At 41.3% G+C, this 20237-nt stretch overlaps 1 protein-coding gene across 1 annotated transcript in view; it reads left to right on the plus strand.

Moving 5' to 3' along the window:
* UAP1 (UDP-N-acetylglucosamine pyrophosphorylase 1) overlaps positions 1 to 20237 on the plus strand; it is a 246640-nt gene that overhangs the window by 178066 nt on the left and 48337 nt on the right. The gene's annotated exons all lie outside the window — the stretch shown is intronic.

Consider the following 20237-nt stretch of genomic DNA (forward strand, 5'->3'; position numbering starts at 1 on the left):
GAGGGACACCCTAAGAGGCTGATGTAATAGCTCAGATTAGAGATAATGAATGTTTAAACCAGCAATTCTGACACTTCAGCATATAACAGAATTACCTGAGAGGGCTTGTTAGAATACAGATTGTTGTCCCCACCCCTAGAGTTTTCTGGAGGCAGTTCTTTGTGGGGTTTTATTAGAAACTTGCATTTCTAATAAGTTTACAGGAGGCTGCTGCTGCTGATGCTTGTCTGGGGACCACATTTTGAGAACCACTCACTAGCCTAAACCAGGGTACTTGGTTGTGGGATTGAAAAGCAGAAGTAGGCTCAATTCAAAGGCTACTTGGCAGTCATTCTCAATCTCTTCTCCCTGATAGTTGCAGTAATAATAGTAAATAACTGAGCATCATTTTGCACTAGGCATTGTGCTAAATGCTTTTAGTGCATTACTTCCGCCCCCGCTCCCCCCCACCCCCCACGCACACTAAATCCGTACAACAGGCCTATGAGGAAGGTACTAGTATTCTCTCCATTTATTGGTTGAGGAAACGGATACTTAGATTAGCTTACTTCCTAGGTTTTACACAGCAGGCAAATGAATGTCTAGCTCTAAAGCTGTGCTCAATACCACTATGCTAGACTGCCTTCTAGTCAAGCCAATAATTCCTCTCAGATCCTGCTTCCCTGTTTCATTTCCTCTGGTATTGCTTAGTTTAGGCCTTGATGTCTCCTTACTAGAGCTTCTCAAAAGATCCCCATTTCTAGTCTCTTTCCCTCCAGTCTCTTCACACAGTTTTCATTCTTAAAAATAAGTGATCATGCTACCCCTGCCTTAAAATGTATTTTGTTTCTTTTCTGCCCATTTGCCTTCAAAATAATATCGAATCCCCTTAAATTGGCATATAAGATTCGTAGTCTGACTCCACCTATCAGTCCTGCCATCTCCTTTTTCCCCATTTATACTTCATGCTTCAGCTGTTTCTACCCATGTTTTTGCAAATTCCATGCTTTTTCCTATATCTCACCCTCTTATCAAAAAGGCATTCCCTGCCCCCTTTACCTGTGTGATGAAATCTATTTATTAAACAGTTTTTAAAACAGTTCAGTTGTCATTTTCTCTAGTAATCATCCCTGTACTCCCCCTCTCCCTCCAAAATTATTAGTACCTCTGTACCAACTCTGTACTTGGCATTTATATGGTTAGATTTACCATTTTGTTTTCCCCAAGTACGGTCCTTAGGTTAGTGGATCATCGTATCCAGATCTGTATTCCTAGCACTCAGCACCATGCCTGGACTATAGTAATTGCTTAATAAGTGTTTGTGGAGTTGAAAATGAATTCATAGAATCTGTCAGCCAATTGGATATGGATGACTCCAGTATTTCATAGACTGGCAGTTCAGTAGTTTCTATTCAATTAACGATAAAGAAAAAGGAAACAGTTATAAATTGTAATCTATTGATGCATGAATAGTATGAATAACAATATTGGCAATAGGCCGGGCTCGGTGGCTCACGCCTGTAATCCTAGTACTCTAGGAGGCTGAGGTGCACGGATCGCTCAAAGTCAAGAGATCAAAAACCAGCCTGAGCAAGAGCGAGATCCCGTCTCTACTATAAATAGAAAGAAATTAATTGGCCAACTAATAAATATAGGAAAAAATTAGCCGGGTGTGGTGGTGCATGTCTGTAGTCCCAGCTACTTGGGAGGCTGAGGCAGTAGGATTGCTTGAGCCCAGGAGTTTGAGGTTGCTGTGAGCTAGGCTGACACCACGGCACTCACTCTAGCCTGGGCAACAAAGTGAGACTCTGTCTCAAAAAAAACCCACAAACAAAAAAAAAACAATATTGGCAATTAAGTAATTTACAAAAAAATTTGGAAAGGTAGACTTCGGATTTTAAAATACAGCAAATTATTTTTGTGAAAGAGTTTGCATAAAGTCAAGGAATTGGGATTTTTCATTTCCTTCTGTTAAGATAAAGTTGGAATTGAGATTTTTTATTTCTTTCTGATAAAACTGTGCATCTGAACAACCAAAGTTCTTAAGAGTCTCTTCTAAGCATGAAGTATATTTCTAATTTAAACACATGAGGTGTTATATTGTGACTTGTAGTTCTCTTCACTAGTCTACAATTTTTAACAAGAATTCTTGACTTAGAGGTTGGAACATGAGGGAATTGCAACACATCTACATAAACATTCCCAAAAGCCTGTTTTTCATGGAATGTATAATGTCATCTGCATATATATATATATAATAAATTATATATAACATCCATATGTATTTTTCAAAATCTTCATTTGCATATGACAAAAATAATGCTCAGATTAATTCAAACAAAAGTGGGTGATTGAAGGCTGAATATTTAAATACCAGCTAAATTAAATGTCTTCCAGAGTTATGAAGACCTGGCAAGAGGATCTCTGAACAGCCTGCACAGTTAAGATTAATTTGCAAAGCAACGAGACATTGATGTTTCTTCTGGAAAATATTCATCAGACCAATAGCAAAAGATTACTGCTATATAATTAGAACATTTACATTTTTTAAGACCACAGTCCTTTAAAGAGGAATCAGTGATAGATTAAGGAAAATTAAGATTTTGGAATAGCTTTTTGAAGATAAAGCTCTCAAAGAGAAATGCATTTTATGTGGAAATGAGCACTTTGTAAAGGTTGCATTTGGTCACTTGAGTGGGATGGCCCCCAGTGTTTCAGTTTTGTTTGGTTGGCAGTAGAGAGCCACTTGTCAAGCTAATATGCCAGTATGCTAATTTTTGTTTAAAAAATGTAAACCATATATGTAACCATATGTTAAAACATATTTAAATAAAATGTTCCAAGAGAAAGGATCAAGCCTGTAAAGGCTCATTTTTAAAGTAAGAATAAAAGCCAAAGTTTCGTTAAATAGTAAGTAACTGAACAAGTTGAAATTAGAGAAGTGTTTAGTATTTAGTTCAAAATTTCCCAGACTATATCCTTGGAATATTAGCATGTTGTGTGATATTAAGAGTAGCTTTGGTGACTCTCCTGTTTGTGTTTCGTTTGCTTGTTTGTTTTGAGACAGAGCCTCACTCTGTTGCCCAGGCTAGAGTGCTGTGGCATCGGCCCTGCTCAGAGCAACCTCAAACTCCTGGGCTCAAGCAATCCTCCTGCCTCAGCCTCCCAAGTAGCTGGGACTACAGGCATGCGCCACCATGCCCGGCTAATTTTTTCTGTTTTTAGTAGAGACGGCATCTCGCTCTTGCTCAAGCTGGTCTCGAACTCCTGAGCTCCAATGATCCTCCCACCTCGGCTCCCCAGAGTGCTAGGATTACAGGCGTGAGTCACCGCGCCTGGCCCATGTTTGTTTTTTAATTGGCCCATTTCAAACTTCAGCTTGGTTGTGTGGTGCTTAGCTTGAGTGCTCCATTCTGGTTTGGTCTGATGTGTTGGGCCTAGTGCAGGAACTCAGTCCAAAACAATGGCCTCCCATAAATTTTGTGACAATTGTACTTTCTTTTGATTGTCATATTGTTTGAAATCTTTTATTCAACCATTGGCTTCTATTCTCACTGCTGTACCTGAGTATCCTAGATAGTTTTCTAATTTCCAGTTGCTATACTTCCCTTCAATGTTGTATTAAATGAAAGCATTTTGTAATGCCTCCGCCTCTCCAAACGTATTAAATTACAATGGAGTTTTTATTTGTGGCACTTATCCCCTTGGGTCAATAATTAGAAGGAAGGTTGCTTAGAAACAAAATATGTCTTCATTGACTACAGATTCTCATAAGCAACAGTTGACTCCACTTTAACCTAAAGAGAGACTTTCTCTCCTCTTCACTACCTGGAATACTGTAAACCAGTGCCTCTCAAACTTCAGTGTGCATACAAACTACTACCACCTCCTGCTATCTTGTTAAAGTGCAGATTCTGACACGTGGAACCAGGATTCTGCATTTCTAACAAGCTCCCAGCTGATTCCATTACTGCTGGTCCTAGAACTGTCAGTAGCAAAGCTGTAAAGCAGACAGGCCCTTTCTGTGACTTGTAACTCCCTAAATTCCCCTCCACTCCCTAAAATTCTTCTATATTCCTATTAAGTCTGCAGTTCCACCAATTATACTTTCGTGAAACAAGCTGCAGACTTAATTCTTTTAATCAAACAGTTTTCCTCATCATATCTACTGAATTAGGAACTTTAAGAATGGACATTGCTTCTTATGGGTAAGAAAGAATTTTAATAATGAGGCAGCTTATCAAAGGGTGAACATTAAGGTAGGAATTTAAGGGAGTAAGGAAAAGGTGGATGTTAGAGTATTATGAAAGCAGAGACACTCGGGGTCAGGGCAAAGGCACTATGAGGGAGTAGGAGGAGGTGAATTAAAAAAAGTAGCTTTGAGGGGCAAGATAAGTTGGAAATACTCTATGCTTAAATAGGTTTGGATATGCTACATACTTTTTCCCAATTTTCTCAGAGAAGTCAGAAGTCTATTTAAACCTATGGAAGAGTTGGTTACAGGTTGATGCAAATATACCCTTCACTTGTCGACATTTTCCACATTTAATTTTATCTCTTGCTCTCTCCCTTTTTATATACATAAATGTAACTGTTTTTTCAGAACCATTTGAAAGTTGCAAATATCATGACACTAGACCCCTAATTACTTCAGCATGACTTGCCTAAGAATCAATTATCCTCCATAACCATGACATCTTTATCACACCCTCATAATTTAATATGGATACACAAACATCTGATACATGGTCTTAATGCATTTTTGTTGCTATAACTGAATACCCAAGACTGGGTGATTTATGAAGAATAGAGTTGGCTGGGCGCGGTGGCTCACGCCTGTAATCCTAGCACTCTGGGAGGCTGAGGCGGGCGGATTGCTTGAGGTCAGGAGTTTGAAACCAGCCTGAGCAAGAGCAAGACCCCTGTCTCTACTATAAATAGAAAGAAATTAATTGGCAAACTAATATATAGAGAAAATATTAGCTGGGCATGGTGGTGCATGCCTATAGTCCCAGTTACTCAGGAGGCTGAGGCAGAAGGATTGCTTGAGCCCAGGAGTTTGAGGTTGCTGTGAGCTAGGCTGACACCAGGGCACTCACTCTAGCCTGGGCAACAAAGTGAGACTCTGTCTCCAAAAAAAAAAAAAAAACCCCAGGGGCGGCCTTGCTTTACAACAACCCTCTTCCTCAGTAACTACTCCATTCCCATAAGAGCAAGAACTCATTCACTCCTGTGAGAATTAACCCTGTCTTGGCAAGAATCCCTCTTAATGACTTAATCATCTCTGAAACGCTGCCTCACAACATAGCCATACCAAGGACCAAATTTCCAACACATGAATTCTGGGGGGACACACTCAAACCCTAGCATAGTCTATATTCATTTTTTTCCCAAGCGTCTCATATAATGTCTTTTATAACTTTTTATTTCCCAGCCCAAGACCCAATCAAGGCTCTTTTGTATTCAAAGTAGCTTTTGAGAATTTGTGGAATGTTAGTGATCTGCAGGACACAGTTTGGGAAAACTACCTTAGGCTGAACACTTAAATCCATCCCTTTTCATGTAATTTAACAAACACTCATTAAAAATGTGTTTCCTTTGGGTAGATACCCAATAGTGGGATTGCTGGATCCAGCGGTAGGTGTACTTTTAGTTGTTTGAGGAATCTTCATACGGTTTCCTTAGGAGTTGTAGTAATTTGCAGTCCCACCAACAGTGTATATAGTGTTCCTTTCTCTCTGCATCCACACCAGCATCTATTGTTTCTGGACATTTTAATAAAAGTGATTCCAATTGGGTTAAGGTGATAATCTCATTGTGGGTTTAATTTGCATTTCCCTGATGATTGACATTGAGCATTTTTTCATGTTTATTGGCCATTTGTCTTTCTTCTTTTGAGAAGATTCTGTTCATGTCTTTTGCTCATTTTGTAATAGAGTTGTTTTTTTCTTGCTGTTTTCTTGAGTTCTTTGTAAACTTTTTCTTTCTTTCTCTCTCTCTCTTTCTTTCTTTCCTTTCTTTCTTTCTTTCTTTCTTTCTCTCTCTTTCATTTTTTTTTTTTGAGACAAAATCTCGCTTTGTTGCCCAGGCTAGGGTGAGTGCTGTGGCCACAGCCTAGCTCACAGCAACCTCAAACTCCTAGGCTCAAACAATCCTGCTGCCTCAGCCTCCTGAGTAGCTGGGACTACAGGCATGTGCTACCATGCCCGGCTAATATTTTCTATATCTATTAGTTGGCCAATTAATTTCTTTTTATTTATAGTAGAGACGGGGTCTCGCTCTTGCTCAGGCTGGTTTTGAACTCTGGACCTCGAGCAATCCGCCCGCCTGGGCCTCCCAGAGTGCTAGGATTACAGACGTGAGCCACTGCGCCCGGCCTGTAAATTCTTGACATAGCCCTTTATTGGATCTTGTGAATATTTTCTCCCATTCTGTAGGGTTTCTATTTGCTCTGTTGATTGTTTCCTTAGTTGTGCAGAAGCTTTTTAGTTTAATCAAATCCCACTTATTTTGTTGTTGCTATGATTGCCATTGGGGTCTTAGTCATAAATTCTTTGCCTAGGCCAATAACTAGAAGAGTTTTTGCTACATTTTTCCTTATTCATCAACAAGGCACCTACACTTGAATGTTTATTGCAGCACAATTGCAAAGATGTGGAATCAACCCAAGTGCCTATCAGTTCATGAGTGGATTAATAAATAAAATGTGGTATATGTACACCATGGAATACTACTCAGCCATTAAAAAGATGAATTAATACCTTTTGCAACAATCTGGATGGAACTGGAGACCATTCTCCTAAGTGAAGTATAATATCTCAAGAATGGAAAAACAATCACCACATGTACTCACTATTAAATTGGAACTAACCAATGAGCACACATGTGCACAGAGGGAAGTAAAACTCAGTGGAAATCAACCAGGAGGAAGGAAGGGAGGGGTAAAAACCTACCTAACGGGTGCAATAGACACTATTTGGTGATGGGCACACCTACAGCCAGGATTCAAGAATTACAAAAGTGGTGCATGTAACCTAAAACATTTGTAGCCCCTTAATATTTTGAAATAATGAAAAATAAAGTTCTAAATTTTTTTTAAAAAATGCATTTCCTTTTTCAGAGGAAGCAATACTGACTATACTGTATGCTTGCAGGTGAAAATAGAACTACAATTATCAAATACCTGAATATACCTGAGACAATAGCAAATAATATCTACAAAAACTTAGTTGTCTTCAAGTGTGGCTTGAAAATTTAATATATAGTAATTTCTAAAAAGGTATAGACTCATGATGCTTTTTTTTAAAATGCCATTTCAAATTACATTTTTCTCATAAATTCCATGCTCAAAGAAAATTTGGAAAAAACAATGTGTTTCCTTCCCATCCTTTTTTTATGTCATTAACTATGGATTTGGGGGCAGGGGAGTGGCATGCTGAAAATGGCATCCATTTCAGGGCCCTAAACTTTAAAACATTTTTAAAGGAATGTGTGACTTTAAGAGGAAAGGAATGGAGCAAGTACGGTCCAAGAAACCATCATAATTGACAAATGTCCTAGTGATCATTTAATAAAAAAAACTTTATTACACAAAATTCCATAATGAATAATGCTTAACACATGTTTGGAAATCATCCCAGACAAAATCCCAGGGCCACTGCTCATTTGGGAGGTGTGGTAAAGTTTTTGACTCAATGAGGCATTCTGGTCCTCATTTGTAGCTAAACTATGAAATCATTTCCAGTTTCTTTAGCAAAGTCAGTTATAGTAATATTACATCCTGAATTTCTGCATTCTGTAAAGTAAGTGCAAATAGAGTCATCAAAGTTGTCCACTGAGTAGTCGGTCTTTCCTAAGAGGAAATGGAAGACATTGAGCATGAATGTTTTTACTTCTCTGGAATAAATACTACGTCTGGTTTGCATGTAGAGATTTTCTGTTTATTAATGTCTGTCATTACTCATTACCTATGGTATTATTAGATTAATTATAATCTTTATAGACCTTAATCATACTTAATAATTCCAAGAGTTAGGGAACATTCTGTTTTTAGCCACAACACCCAAAGGATCATTTTTAGTCCCTTGGAACTTTCCTCCAGAATCATTTTAGTATCTAGATAGCCAAATATAAGTGATCTTCTTTTCTCAAGCTCATTCTAGGTGATTGTAGCCATTCTTATTCAACTTCCACCTGTATGCCAAACACAGGCAAATATTTCATCCTAGCCGTTCCCCTTTTTCACACCCATATAACAAGGAGCTTTTACTAGATGTTTCCACTTGGGTATTCCATGGATCCTTCAAATCTCCATATATCCAAAACTCCATTTATCTTTCTCCCTGTATCTTAGTCTCTGCTTCTTCTTTTGGGGTATGCCTGCATCATTAGTCTTTCCCTCTTTTCCTCTGTTCCTATTGTCTTCTCACTGCTTCCCCATCCCATGGTGGAATATGACTGCCCACTGCACAGATGGTTAAAATTCTAGCCACATTTAAAAACTGACTTTCTCTTGGTCCAACCACAAATTCCCAGAAGATAACACTTAATTCACACAGTGTGTTTAAATGTTCATCCTAGGCCAATAAACTATGACCAGATATTGACCCACATCATACAAAGACTATTGTGGACTCTTCCATTTGAGAGTGGGAAGTTCTTAGAAGAGGGAGAACTGCTTATTAGTTACAGAGATCTCTCAAAATCTACCTTGACTGTATTCTCTTTTCTGATAACAACCCATCTGCCCAGTGCCCTAAGTCGGAAACATGGGAGCCATTTAGTTCTCTTCTTCCCTCAGTGTCAACATGCAGTCAGCAAGTCTTTCCCATCCTAAATCTTAAATATGTCTCTTAAATTTAGTCCCTGAACTTCATACCCATTGTCAGCGGGTCCATATTTTGGACCATCATAACTCTTGCTCAAGCTATACAGTAGTATCTTTGCCTTCAGGCTCAACTCTGCCAAATGTTAAAAATTCTGTTCTGGTCAGATTCCTCTACTTCTTGAAGCTCTTTAATGGCTCCTCAAGTTTAGGCAGTGTTTCCCAAACTTTCCTGATCAAAAATTCCTAGTTAAAAATACAGATTCCCAGGCTACTCCAGAGATTCTGAATCAGCAAATTTGTGAACCTGGTAATCTGTGTTTTAAACAAGCATCCCAGTTGCTTCCAATCCTTACCAAACTCTTCTCCATATGCCCTGCTCACCTAACCTGTTTGCTTAATGTGTCAGAAATAGAGTTTCGTGGCCTAATTTAAATAGTCTATCCACAGACCGGGCACGGTGGCTCATGCCTGTAATCCTAGCACTCTGAGAGGCCAAGGCAGGCGGATCGCTCTAGGTCAGGAGTTGGAAACCAGCCTGAACAAGAGCAAAACCCCGTCTCTACTAAAAATAGAAAGAAATTAATTGGCCAACTAAAAATATATATAAAAAATTAGCCCAGCATGGTGGCACATGCCTGTAGTCCCAGCTACTCAGAAGGCTGAGGCAGAAGGATTGCTTGAGCCCAGAAGTTTGAGGTTGCTGTGAGCTAGGCTGATGCCATGGCACTCTAGCCTGGGCAACACAGTGAGACTCTGTCTCAAAAAAAAAAAAAAAAAAAAAAAAAGAATCTATCCCCAATGTAGCCAGAATTTCAAGCCTTAAATCTCACTTTAATTATGCTTTTCATAGTTGGCTTCAACAAAACTGAACCATTTTGTGTGTGTACCCCACATACATACATATATTCCATGTAAAGATACTACATTTCTTTGATGAAATTCATACTGAATTCATTGCTCATAATATTTCTTTGAATTCCAGGAACATGACCAAAGATTAATGTTGTAGTTTTCCTGGAAAAAGAAAAAAAAAAAAAAAACAAAAAACGCAGAGGCTAATAATGACAGGCCTCAGAGGTTATGAATTGAATCTGTCTCTAGTGTGTCTCAACTATCCAGTCACCTGAATTCACAGGCCTTTCCTTATTCTTGCACTACTTCATATTTAACCCTTCAGAAGTTCCATACCAACCTGAGGCAACACCCTCCTCATGAAAAAATACAGTTCTCAATCGAGGGTAAGTACAGCGAGTGTGGTCTCTGTTAGAACAGCCCAACAAATGCTCACGTCCCATGTATAGGAGAGGGCATGTTTGCTGATCACACTGGGTTAGCAGCGGAATTAAAAGCCCAGTGTGAGCCTCTGGGGTTGGCATACTTTTCTTTCTTGTCTAGGGAATTCATGTTATACATGAAAATTATATTTTCCTATTCAAATACATTGTTCATAATAAAAAGCATACCAAATTTGAAAGAAAAATATTCTAGATGAGATAAAATCCTGGTTATAAGCTTTGAACAAGAAAACAAGAAAACCTCAATCATTTAAAAACAGCTTTTGAGTGGCAGTCATGGATTCCAAAATTATTACAATTTTACAAGCTGCATTTTATAGCTCCAGAGAGAATTTCTCTTGCCTTTGGAGAAGCAATTCAATGGGCCTTTGGGCTACGTAAAGACAGTACTTGCAGATTAGTGTGTGCAAATAATAAGAGTCAGACTGCTCTGTATATTAGAGATTCTGTTCCTTGGGTACAGGCAGTGCCAAGTGATTACCTGATATTCCGCTTGTGGGGAACCCAAAGACATGAAATTGGAATTATTTTATTTGGATAATAAAGATACGGTGATCTCAGGAGGCCAAAAAAGAAAACCTTGGTGCAGTTGAGGTAAATATTGGATCCATTTGAGATAGGGTTTTGTTTTTGTTTTTGTTTTTTTGAGACAAAGTCTTGCTCTGCTGCCCAGGCTAGAGTGCTGTGGCATCAGCCTAGCTCACAGCAACCTCAAACCCCTGGACTCAAGCAATCCTTCTGCCTCAGTCTCTCCAGTAGCTGGAACTATAGGTATGCACCACCATGCCGGGCTAATTTTTTATATATATGTTTTTTAGATGTCCAGATCATTTCTTTCTATTTTTAGTAGAGACGGAGTCTCGCTCTTGCTCAGGCTGGTCTCGAACTCCTGACCTTGAGCCATCCTCCTGCTTTGGCCTCTCAGAGTGCTAGAATTACAGGTGTGAGCCACCACGCCCGGCCAATTTGAGATAGTTTTGAGCTCTGGTGCACTATCTATCCACCTGCATCCTAAACTGATCGCTTCCCCTAGAATTGAGTCAAGAGGGGAACCTCACCATGGCCACCAAATGGGTTTTCAGAGTCCAGACTGACAGAGATCAATTAATCTCTTCATCCTCACAGTCAGTCCTCTCTTCCCTCAGCTTTCTGTTCTCTTGCAGCCTCTGCTTTCAAAATCCTCCAAATGAGTAGACCTATGGCCACTGTTCCCTTGAGAAATTTCAGTCTCAACTACTGGAAAAGGAAATTGTTCTTCTTTGTCTCTTCGGAAGCATTCAGGGAAAACGCCTCCGGCTTGGATGGTGGAGGCTCTCTTCCACTCAGTCTGTGTCAGCTCCTGGAGGAAGAGGAACCAGCTCTGCTTTCTGGAGTGAAAGTGCTGGGCTGCAAGGTAGGGGTGGGCAGGTGCTCCATTTCCAATTCGGTTTACCCATCAGTGAGATCAGCCAGTGATCTCCTACTGTCACCTGGAAAATGAGTACAACTCAAACTCAGCAAGAAGGGCATTTAGTTTTCTTTTCTATGAGGACAATACATCTAAAAGTTAAAAAACAAAACAGTTATTAACAGATTAATAACAGTTTGTTATTGGTTTGGCTGCTCCTTTCAAACAACATACCCTGGTTATTGAAGCATTTGTTCTTTCCCAGGCCCATTGCCCTGGTTGTAAATCACTTTTTTTTTTTTTTTTTTTTTTTATTTATAATTTTTAAAAATTCCCAAAAAAAGCGGGGAGAGAAGAAGCACGGACCGCGCCGCTCTCGCCTTTCCGGTCCGCCACACACGCCGTGGGGACTGACAGAGCGGCACCCCGCCCGCCCACGCGGCACGGGGTGACGCCCGTCGGCTCAACCGCCTCGACCCCCCGATTCAGGACTGCTCAGGGACACGACGCGGCACACTGCAGCAGCGACCAGAGAGGGACACCGGGAACGAGGACGACGGCCGCCGCTCGGTCTCGGGCACCTTTGGGGACCGACCCGGTACGCTCCAGGAGCACCGCAGAGGGCCACGGACCCGGGAACCACGCGCCAAAAAGGCGCGCGACCGGGCGAGCGGGACAGACCCCCCCCGCCACGGGGAGGGACGACCGCAAAGCCACGAGAGGCAGAGAGCGAGGGCTGCCCGCCGCGTCGACAGAACCAACGATCCCCGCCAAGGCCACGGGGGCACAGAGCGGGGTAGCGAAGTCGGGCCGAGCGACCGTTGCGGCCCCGTGTAAATCACTTTTTATTAATATTTCTTACAAAGAAGGGGGAGCACCATCTCAGATTAAAATTCTTTTCTTCTGTATTCCAGGTTTTCTCCTGATGGAAGCCTATCCCACTGTCAGTAATAACTTTTAAGAGCAAAGCAGTCTCAATCCACATTTATATTAAAAATTTTCATTTCCACTGGTAAATTCTGTATGTGCCTAAATTCCCCCAACACATTTTCTGCCGGGTAGAGAAAAGGAGAAGTAAAAGATAAGCCACCTTGACTGACACCCTCTAAAGCTAGTGGTTTATAAAAAAATACTCACAAACATATGTTTTACACAAACACACACACACACACACGGAAACTACCCCTTACACTGCACTGATTTGTTTTGGCATCGTGTAAAGATAAAGAACATGAAAATGCCTCAGAAATGTAATGGCTCTTTTTCAAATATGTGCAGGGAATTGACTTCTTTAGGAAAGCCCTTCTTGAACCACACCCTCAAACCAATGTCAACTTCACAATAAGGTACTGTTACAGCATCATAGCAGTCCCAAGGTACTTTGATCACAATTGTACCTCAATATTTATTCGTGTAATTATATTTGAATATTTGCCTCTTCCACAGCTCCACTTGATCATGGATTGCTTCTGGCTTGGTCGCTATTATAACCCCTGTATCAAACCTGTTGCCTGACCCATCATAAGAACTCAGCAATTATTCATGACATGATAAAGGAATGTGCTGAGTGGCAGTATTCAGAAAAATGAGTGGAATCTCAAACAAGGCACGTATTCTACCATAGTAGGCGGAAACCCTCCCATCCCAACCTCACTTGCCTGTGCCCTAATCCCTGGAACCTATGACTCTATCACATTACATGGCAAAAGGGACTTTGCAGGTCTAATTAAGATTATGAACTTTAGGATAGGGAGGTTATCCCGGATTATCCTGCAGGGGGAGGCAATCCAATCAAGGAGCCTTTCAAAGCAGAGAACTTTCTCTAGCCGGAGGCAGAGAGATGTACCAGAAGGGAGAGTCAGAGGCTCAAAGTGTGAGCCGACTTCTACCCGCCATTGTTGGAAGGGGCCACATGGAAAGCACAAGAAGTGTGGGCAGCTTCTAGGAGCAAAGCCTGACCCTGCACCAACAGCAGCAAGAAAATAGGGGCCTGTGTCTTTTTTTTTAGGGTTTTTGTTTTTTGGGTTTTTTTTATTCAGAATCTCACTCTGTTGCCCAGGCTAGAGTGCCGTGGCATCAGCCTAGCTCACAACTCCTGGGCTTAAGCAATCCTACTGCCTCAGCCTCCCTACTCGGGACTACAGGCATGCGCCACCATGCCTGGCTAATTCTTTCTATATATTTTTAGTTGGCCAATGAATTTGTTTCTATTTTTAGTAGAGACGGGGTCTTGCTCTTGCTCAGGTCGATTTCAAACTCCTGACCTTGAGCGATCCACCCGCCTCGGCCTCCCAGAGTGCTAGGATTACAGGCGTGAGCCACCATGCCCAGCTGGGGCCTGTGTCTTATAACCTCAAGGAACTGTATGTGGCCAACCACCTGAATGAGTTTGGAAGTGGATTCTTCCCTCGAGCCTTCCATAGATCCCTGCCAACCCCTTGATTCCAGCCCTTATATCCTAAGAAAACGATGCAATTGAGTCCACCAAGATTTCTGAGTTAGAGCAACTGTGATATAATAAATTTGCATTGTTTTAAGCTACTAAGTTTGTAATATTTTTTATAGCAGCTACACAAAACTATCTATTCACAGAACAAAGAGATTTTATCACATTTATTTATCTCATAATACCTAATTTATCATTTCATTCGCTCCCTCTCTGTCAAAGACCTTGAAGAAGTGATTCGTGCAATGGTTGGGAGGTAGGACATGATGGTTTACAAATGTCCTTCCAGGTTGATTCTGTCCTCCAAAAATGCATGTTTAATATGAGTAACTTGAGATAAATGATGTGGATAGTTCTAATAGTTGCTATTGCCTATACATTATATCTTATGTATTGATAAACAAACACATTTCATGTTTAACTGTCATGAACTGTTATCAACTGTTATTGTCTTGAACACTTTTAGAAACACCACAGAAGTCAGAAATCCATGTTTATTCCTGTCTTTAATACAAACACCTGAGACCAAATATCTTAGGCATATGACAAAAAAAGTTCATGAAACTATATATGATGTGAGTGTTCATGAAACAAGGAATGCTTTTGCAAGTTAAATATAACTTATTGCAGTATGTTACTAGCTTAACATGTAGGCTTACTCATTAGGTAATAGATACTGTCTTTTTGAGACATTACTCTGCAATATTTATCTAAATAGGTGCTGGACAGAGTATTTACTATTTTGGAAATTAGATGGTTGGAGATATGGATTCAGTAAAACCATGATTAAGAATATGAAATATGTAGGCTAGGTGTGGTGGCTCAGGCCTGTAATCCTAGCACTCTGGGAGGCCAAGGTGGCCAGATTGCTCCAGGTCAGGAGTTCGAGACCAACCTGAGCAAGAGCGAGACCCCCGTCTCTACTATAAATAGAAAGAAATTAATTGGCCAACTAATATATATAGAAAAAATTAGCCGGGCATGGTGGCGCATCCCTGTAGTCCCAGCTACTCGGGAGGCTGAGGCAGGAGGATCGCTTGAGCCCAGGAGTTTGAGGTTGCTGTGAGCTGGGCTGATGCCATGGCACTCACTCTAGCCTGGGCAGCAAAGTGAGACTCTGTCTCAAAAAAAAAAAAAAAAAAAAAAAAGAAACCAGAGAGCTTGTCTGCTGTCTCTCTCTGTCGTGTGAAGATACAGCAAGAAGGCATTTGTCAGCAATCCCGAACACAACCATGCTGTCCCCTACTTCCCAGCCTGCACATGTGAGAATAGATGTCTGTTGTTTTAAGTCACCCAGTCTATGGTATTGTGTTATAGCAGCCCCAGCAGACTAACACAGAAGAGCTCTGTGATTTAGAAATGCCCATGTTTTCTAAATCATAATTAACTTGATGTGGTATTTATTTCTTCTGTTAGTACTATTGCTTTCTTTTCTTTTTCTTTCTTTTTTTTTTTTTGAGACAGAGTCTCTCTTTGTTGCTCAGGCTAGAGTGAGTGCCATGGCATCAGCCCAGCTCACAGCAACCTCAAACTCCTGGGCTCAAGCGATCCTCCTGCCTCAGCCTCCCAAATAGCTGGGACTACAGGCATGCGCCACCATGCCCGGCTAATTTTTTCTATATGTATTAGTTGGCCAATTAATTTCTTTCTCTTTATAGGAGAGACAGGGTCTTGCTCTTGCTCAGGCTGGTTTCAAACTCCTGACCTGGAGCAATCCGCCCGCCTAGGCCTCCCAGAGTGCTAGGATTACAGGCGTGAGCTACCGTGCTGGCCAGTACTACTGCTTTCTGAAAGAAGTTCTAATAGCATAGAATCACTTAAGGGGCACTTTAAATTTTTTTTTTTTTTTTTTTTTTGAGACAGAGTCTCACTTTGTTGCCCATGCTAGAGTGAGTGCCGTGGCGTCAGCCTGGCTCACAGCAACCTCAATCTCCGGGGCTCAGCGATCCTACTGCCTCAGCCTCCCAAGTAGCTGGGACTACAGGCATGGGCCACCATGCCCGGCTAATTTTTTTGTATATATATTTTTAGTTGGTCAATTAATTTCTTTCTATTTTTGGTAGAGACGGGTTCTCGCTCAGGCTGGTTTCGAACTCCTGACCTGGAGCAATCCGCCCGCCTCGGCCTCCCAAAGTGCTAGGATTACAGGCGTGAGCCACCACGCCCGGCGGCACTTTAAATTTTTAAAAAGGTTATAAATTAGACCTAATATTTCATGATATGCATCTGAGGGGTAATATAAATTTTTCTATAGTTATAAATAACCAAAGGATTTGCATACATTATTTAAACCAATTTGGACTAAACTTATCCAAAATTTACTTCACTGTGCTTAAGAAATGGCAAGTCAGTATAATTAATAATGAAATTCTGGAAATCTGCCAATCTTATAACAATCAGTCATGTTTAGGACACAGTTCATTGATACTTTTACTTGATTAATTGTGAAAAGATTAAGTGATAAAAGAAGACCAAAATAATTATTAGAAAATGATCTTAATTTTTGTGGTCAGAGAACTTTCAAGCACATAATTGGAAATATCTTACATTATTAATTTAATGTATGCCTCTCTCATTCCAAAAATAATCCAAACCGGCTATCATTGATGCTATATCAAAGAGTCACCAATTGCCATTTGGAAAGTTTCATTTACTGCATACTTTTATATTCCTAAATTACTTTTTAGCAAATTACTATTTTTGTGTACTAAATGATAGCCTGAAGGTGTATTTTTATGACCAATAAAAAATAACAATTTCTGAAGTCATTCAAACAAAAATGACCTCCAAATAAAATTACACCCTTTTTATTAGTTACAATCAAACCTAATAAAACCTAACCCTAGGCCGGGCGCGGTGGCTCACGCCTGTAATCCTAGCACTCTGGGAGGCCGAGGCGGGCGGATTGCTCGAGGTTGGGAGTTCGAAACCATCCTGAGCGAGACCCCGTCTCTACTAAAAATAGAAAGAAATTAATTGACCAACTAAAAATATATATACAAAAAACTAGCCGGGCATGGTGGCACATGCCTGTAGTCCCAGCTACTTGGGAGGCTGAGGCAGGAGGATCGTTTGAGCCCAGGAGTTTGAGGTTGCTGTGAGCTAGGCTGACGCCATGGCACTCACTCTAGCCTGGGCAACAAAAGTGAGACTCTGTCTCAAAAAAAAAAAAAAAAAAAAAAAAAAACCTAACCCTAATGGGATAGTATTCGGAGACAAATAGATGGATTAAAGGACACATGAATCTCTAAAAAACAAAAAGATATCTGTAGAATTCCATCATGATGTAATTTAACGAGGTGTTCTGGTGAGGAGAAGAAAAAACTTGTATGTTCACTTCAGTCAAGAGAATTTATGCTATTCTTGGGTGGCCTGTTTATATTTTATCGCACATTCATTATAACCGCTGGGCATACATGCAATTAAATTTATCATTTTTCTGTCAAGAGGAGAATCCAGCTTATCTTTTCTAAGCAGGCTGACAGCCAAGAGAAACCCAGTCAGCAGTTACCTCAGAGAAAAACCAGAAAGGCCTCAGGCTCATGAGCAAACCCAGGGTGTCTTTCTAAAACTGTGGGTGAGAAATGAGCTCAGCGGCCAGGCGCGGTGGCTCACGCCTGTAATCCTAGCACTCTGGGAGGCCGAGGCGGGCAGATTGCTCGAGCTCAGGAGTACGAAACAAGCCTGAGCAAGAGCGAGACCCCATCTCTACTATAAATAGAAAGAAAGTAATTGGCCAACTAATATATATAGAAAAAATAAGCCGGGCATGGTGGCCCATGCCTGTAGTGCCAGCTACTTGGGAGGCTGAGGCAGGAGGATTGCTTGAGCCCAGGAGTCTGAGGTTGCTGTGAGCTAGGCTGACACCATGGCACTCACTCTAGCCTGGGCAACAAAGTGAGACTCTGTCTCAAAAAAAAAAAAAAAAAAGAAATGAGCTCAGCTAGGGCAGGGTGTGGCTTGCTGCATGAAGTCACAGTGCCTCTCACTCCCCTGGGGAGGGTTGCTGCAAATGGTAGTAAATACTCTTTTCAAAGTACTTAGAATTTTTAGTCTGTAAAGAAACATACTGAAGTGTTAGTAGGAATTGTTTTTAGCTAGCAGGCTCATGATTCCCTTCCTTCCTTTTTCCCTCCCTTTCTTCTTTCCTTTCTTCTTTTTCTCTTTTCAGATTTTAATGTTTATGTAATACTTGCATGATAAAAAAAATTAAAAATCTAATTTTTGTCTTTTAAAACTACTAAAAGTTTCAGGTCTTTGAATTTTCTGCTTTTAATTTTTCATCACAAAAAGGAAAATAAGAAAGGGGTCTGAAGTGGCATCCACTTGGGCCCTAAGGGACCCTTCCTACCCTTGCTGGGTCAGCAAGGCCAATCACAGCAATTTTGTAAGGGCCTTCATACCCATAGGGTATGCAGGTCTGGGATATTAACCCTCTATATTTTGTTTCACTTTGTAGGCGAGGAAGACAGAAGGATGGCCTATAAAAACCTACCAGGGGCTCCCCACTGCTGTCGGGACAAATTCTAAGAGCCAATGTTGCTTCAGTCTGGTGAACCAGGGCAGGGAGAGGACGTGGAGAACATAAAGAAGAGAAATTAGAGAGAGGGAAGGAAGTGGGTCAGATGTTGGGGGGAATAGATCCTGTAGGACCTTATGGTCATTGATGATTTTGCATTTTACCCGGAGTGAAACAGGAAGCCATTAGAGGGTTTTGAGCAGAGGAATGATAATTCTAGAGATCATTCTGCCTGCTGATTATACCAAGAATGGCCTTAAAGGGGGCAAAGGTAGAAGCAAGACCAGTTTGGAGACTATTACCATAATCCAGGTAAGACAGGAGGGATTGGAGAAAGCGATGGTGAGAACTGATAGGATTCTAGATATATTTTGAAGATAAAGACTGTGGGATTTACTATAGATTGGATCTGGAATGAGAAAAAAGAGTAGTAGAGGGCACTCTCAGAGTTTTTGGGCTGAGAAACCACAGAGATAAAAGAGAAGCAGTTTTGTTTGGGAAAGGTACAGGAATCAATCAGGAGCTCAGTTAAAGACATGCAAATTTTGAGATACCCAGCGAGAATTCAAGTCCTGGAATGATGTCCTCAAGTAGGCATGAGGGGAGGGGATCTATTATTAATAATAGCTCACAGGTAGAGAGATTGGGCCACAGATATTTTATCCCAAGCACTTGGAGATAAGATAAAAATATGGGTGCAGATAGAAGTAGATGGGTGGTTGTGGTGGTGGGAGCTTGTGGAAGTTCTCTTCTGATTGCTTTTGTTTTTCTCAATGAAAGGAGAAGCAAGGCTATGTGGGTTTTTTTGTTGGTTTTTGTTTTTTTTTTCAGAGTCTCACTCTGTTGCCTGGGCTAGAGTGCTGTGGCATCAGCCTAGCTCACAGCAACCTCAAACTCCTGGGTTCAAGCGATCCTCCTGCCTCAGCCTCCCAAGTAGCTGGTGTAAGGTTTTTTGGCAGCGGTGAGAAGAAAAGACAGACAGAGAGGGAGAGAGTTGGGGCCAAACCACGTGGCTTTATTATACACTCGTGGATGAGGTTCTGGGGCCCCAAGAGCGGGGGGCCCCTGAAGTCGCCGCTGTTTGAAGGGGCTGAGGCCTTTTATACCCTTTGGGCGGGGCTAGGGACTTGTGGCGGGAAGAGCTGGGATTCTCTATTGTGACCTTGGAAGGTCGTTGAGAAATAGGAGGGGCTGGAGGTATTGTGGAATCCAGGTGGAGATCTGGGTGTGGTTCCTCTCAGTGGGGCCTGGCAGTTTGTCCTTGGCAGGTCAGGTCACTAAGCGTTTTCTTTTTCCATCTAGGGAGGGGAGGGGACCCCTGCCACCAGCCTTACAGCTGGGACTACAGGCATGCGCCACCATGCCCGGCTAATTTTTTCTATATATTTTTAGCTGGCCAATTAATTTCTTTCTATTTTTAGTAAAGATGGGGGGGGGTCTCACTCTTGCTCTGGCTAGTCTGGAACTCCTGACCTCGAGCAATCCTCCCGCCCCACCTGGGCCTCCCAGAGTGCTAGGATTATAGGCGTGAGCCACCACACCCGGCCAAGGCTATGTGTTGAGAGTGAGCATGGGGGAGAAGATTATAGAGGTCTGAGAGAAGAAAGACGTGAAGTAGTCATCCAGGAGAAGGGCAAAATCAGTGAACTAGAGAAGTATATAGTGTTTGTGTGGTAGAGAAGTACTTAAAGTCAGAACAACTAGCATGTGTGCGTGTTTTTGTGCGTGTTTTTCTTTCAGACATAGAATCAAGACGTGTGTCCAAAAGCATGTGTATTTGTCTC

This window comes from Microcebus murinus, chromosome 2 (assembly GCF_040939455.1).
Source record: "Microcebus murinus isolate Inina chromosome 2, M.murinus_Inina_mat1.0, whole genome shotgun sequence".
In the NCBI taxonomy this organism is placed as follows: domain Eukaryota; kingdom Metazoa; phylum Chordata; class Mammalia; order Primates; family Cheirogaleidae; genus Microcebus; species Microcebus murinus.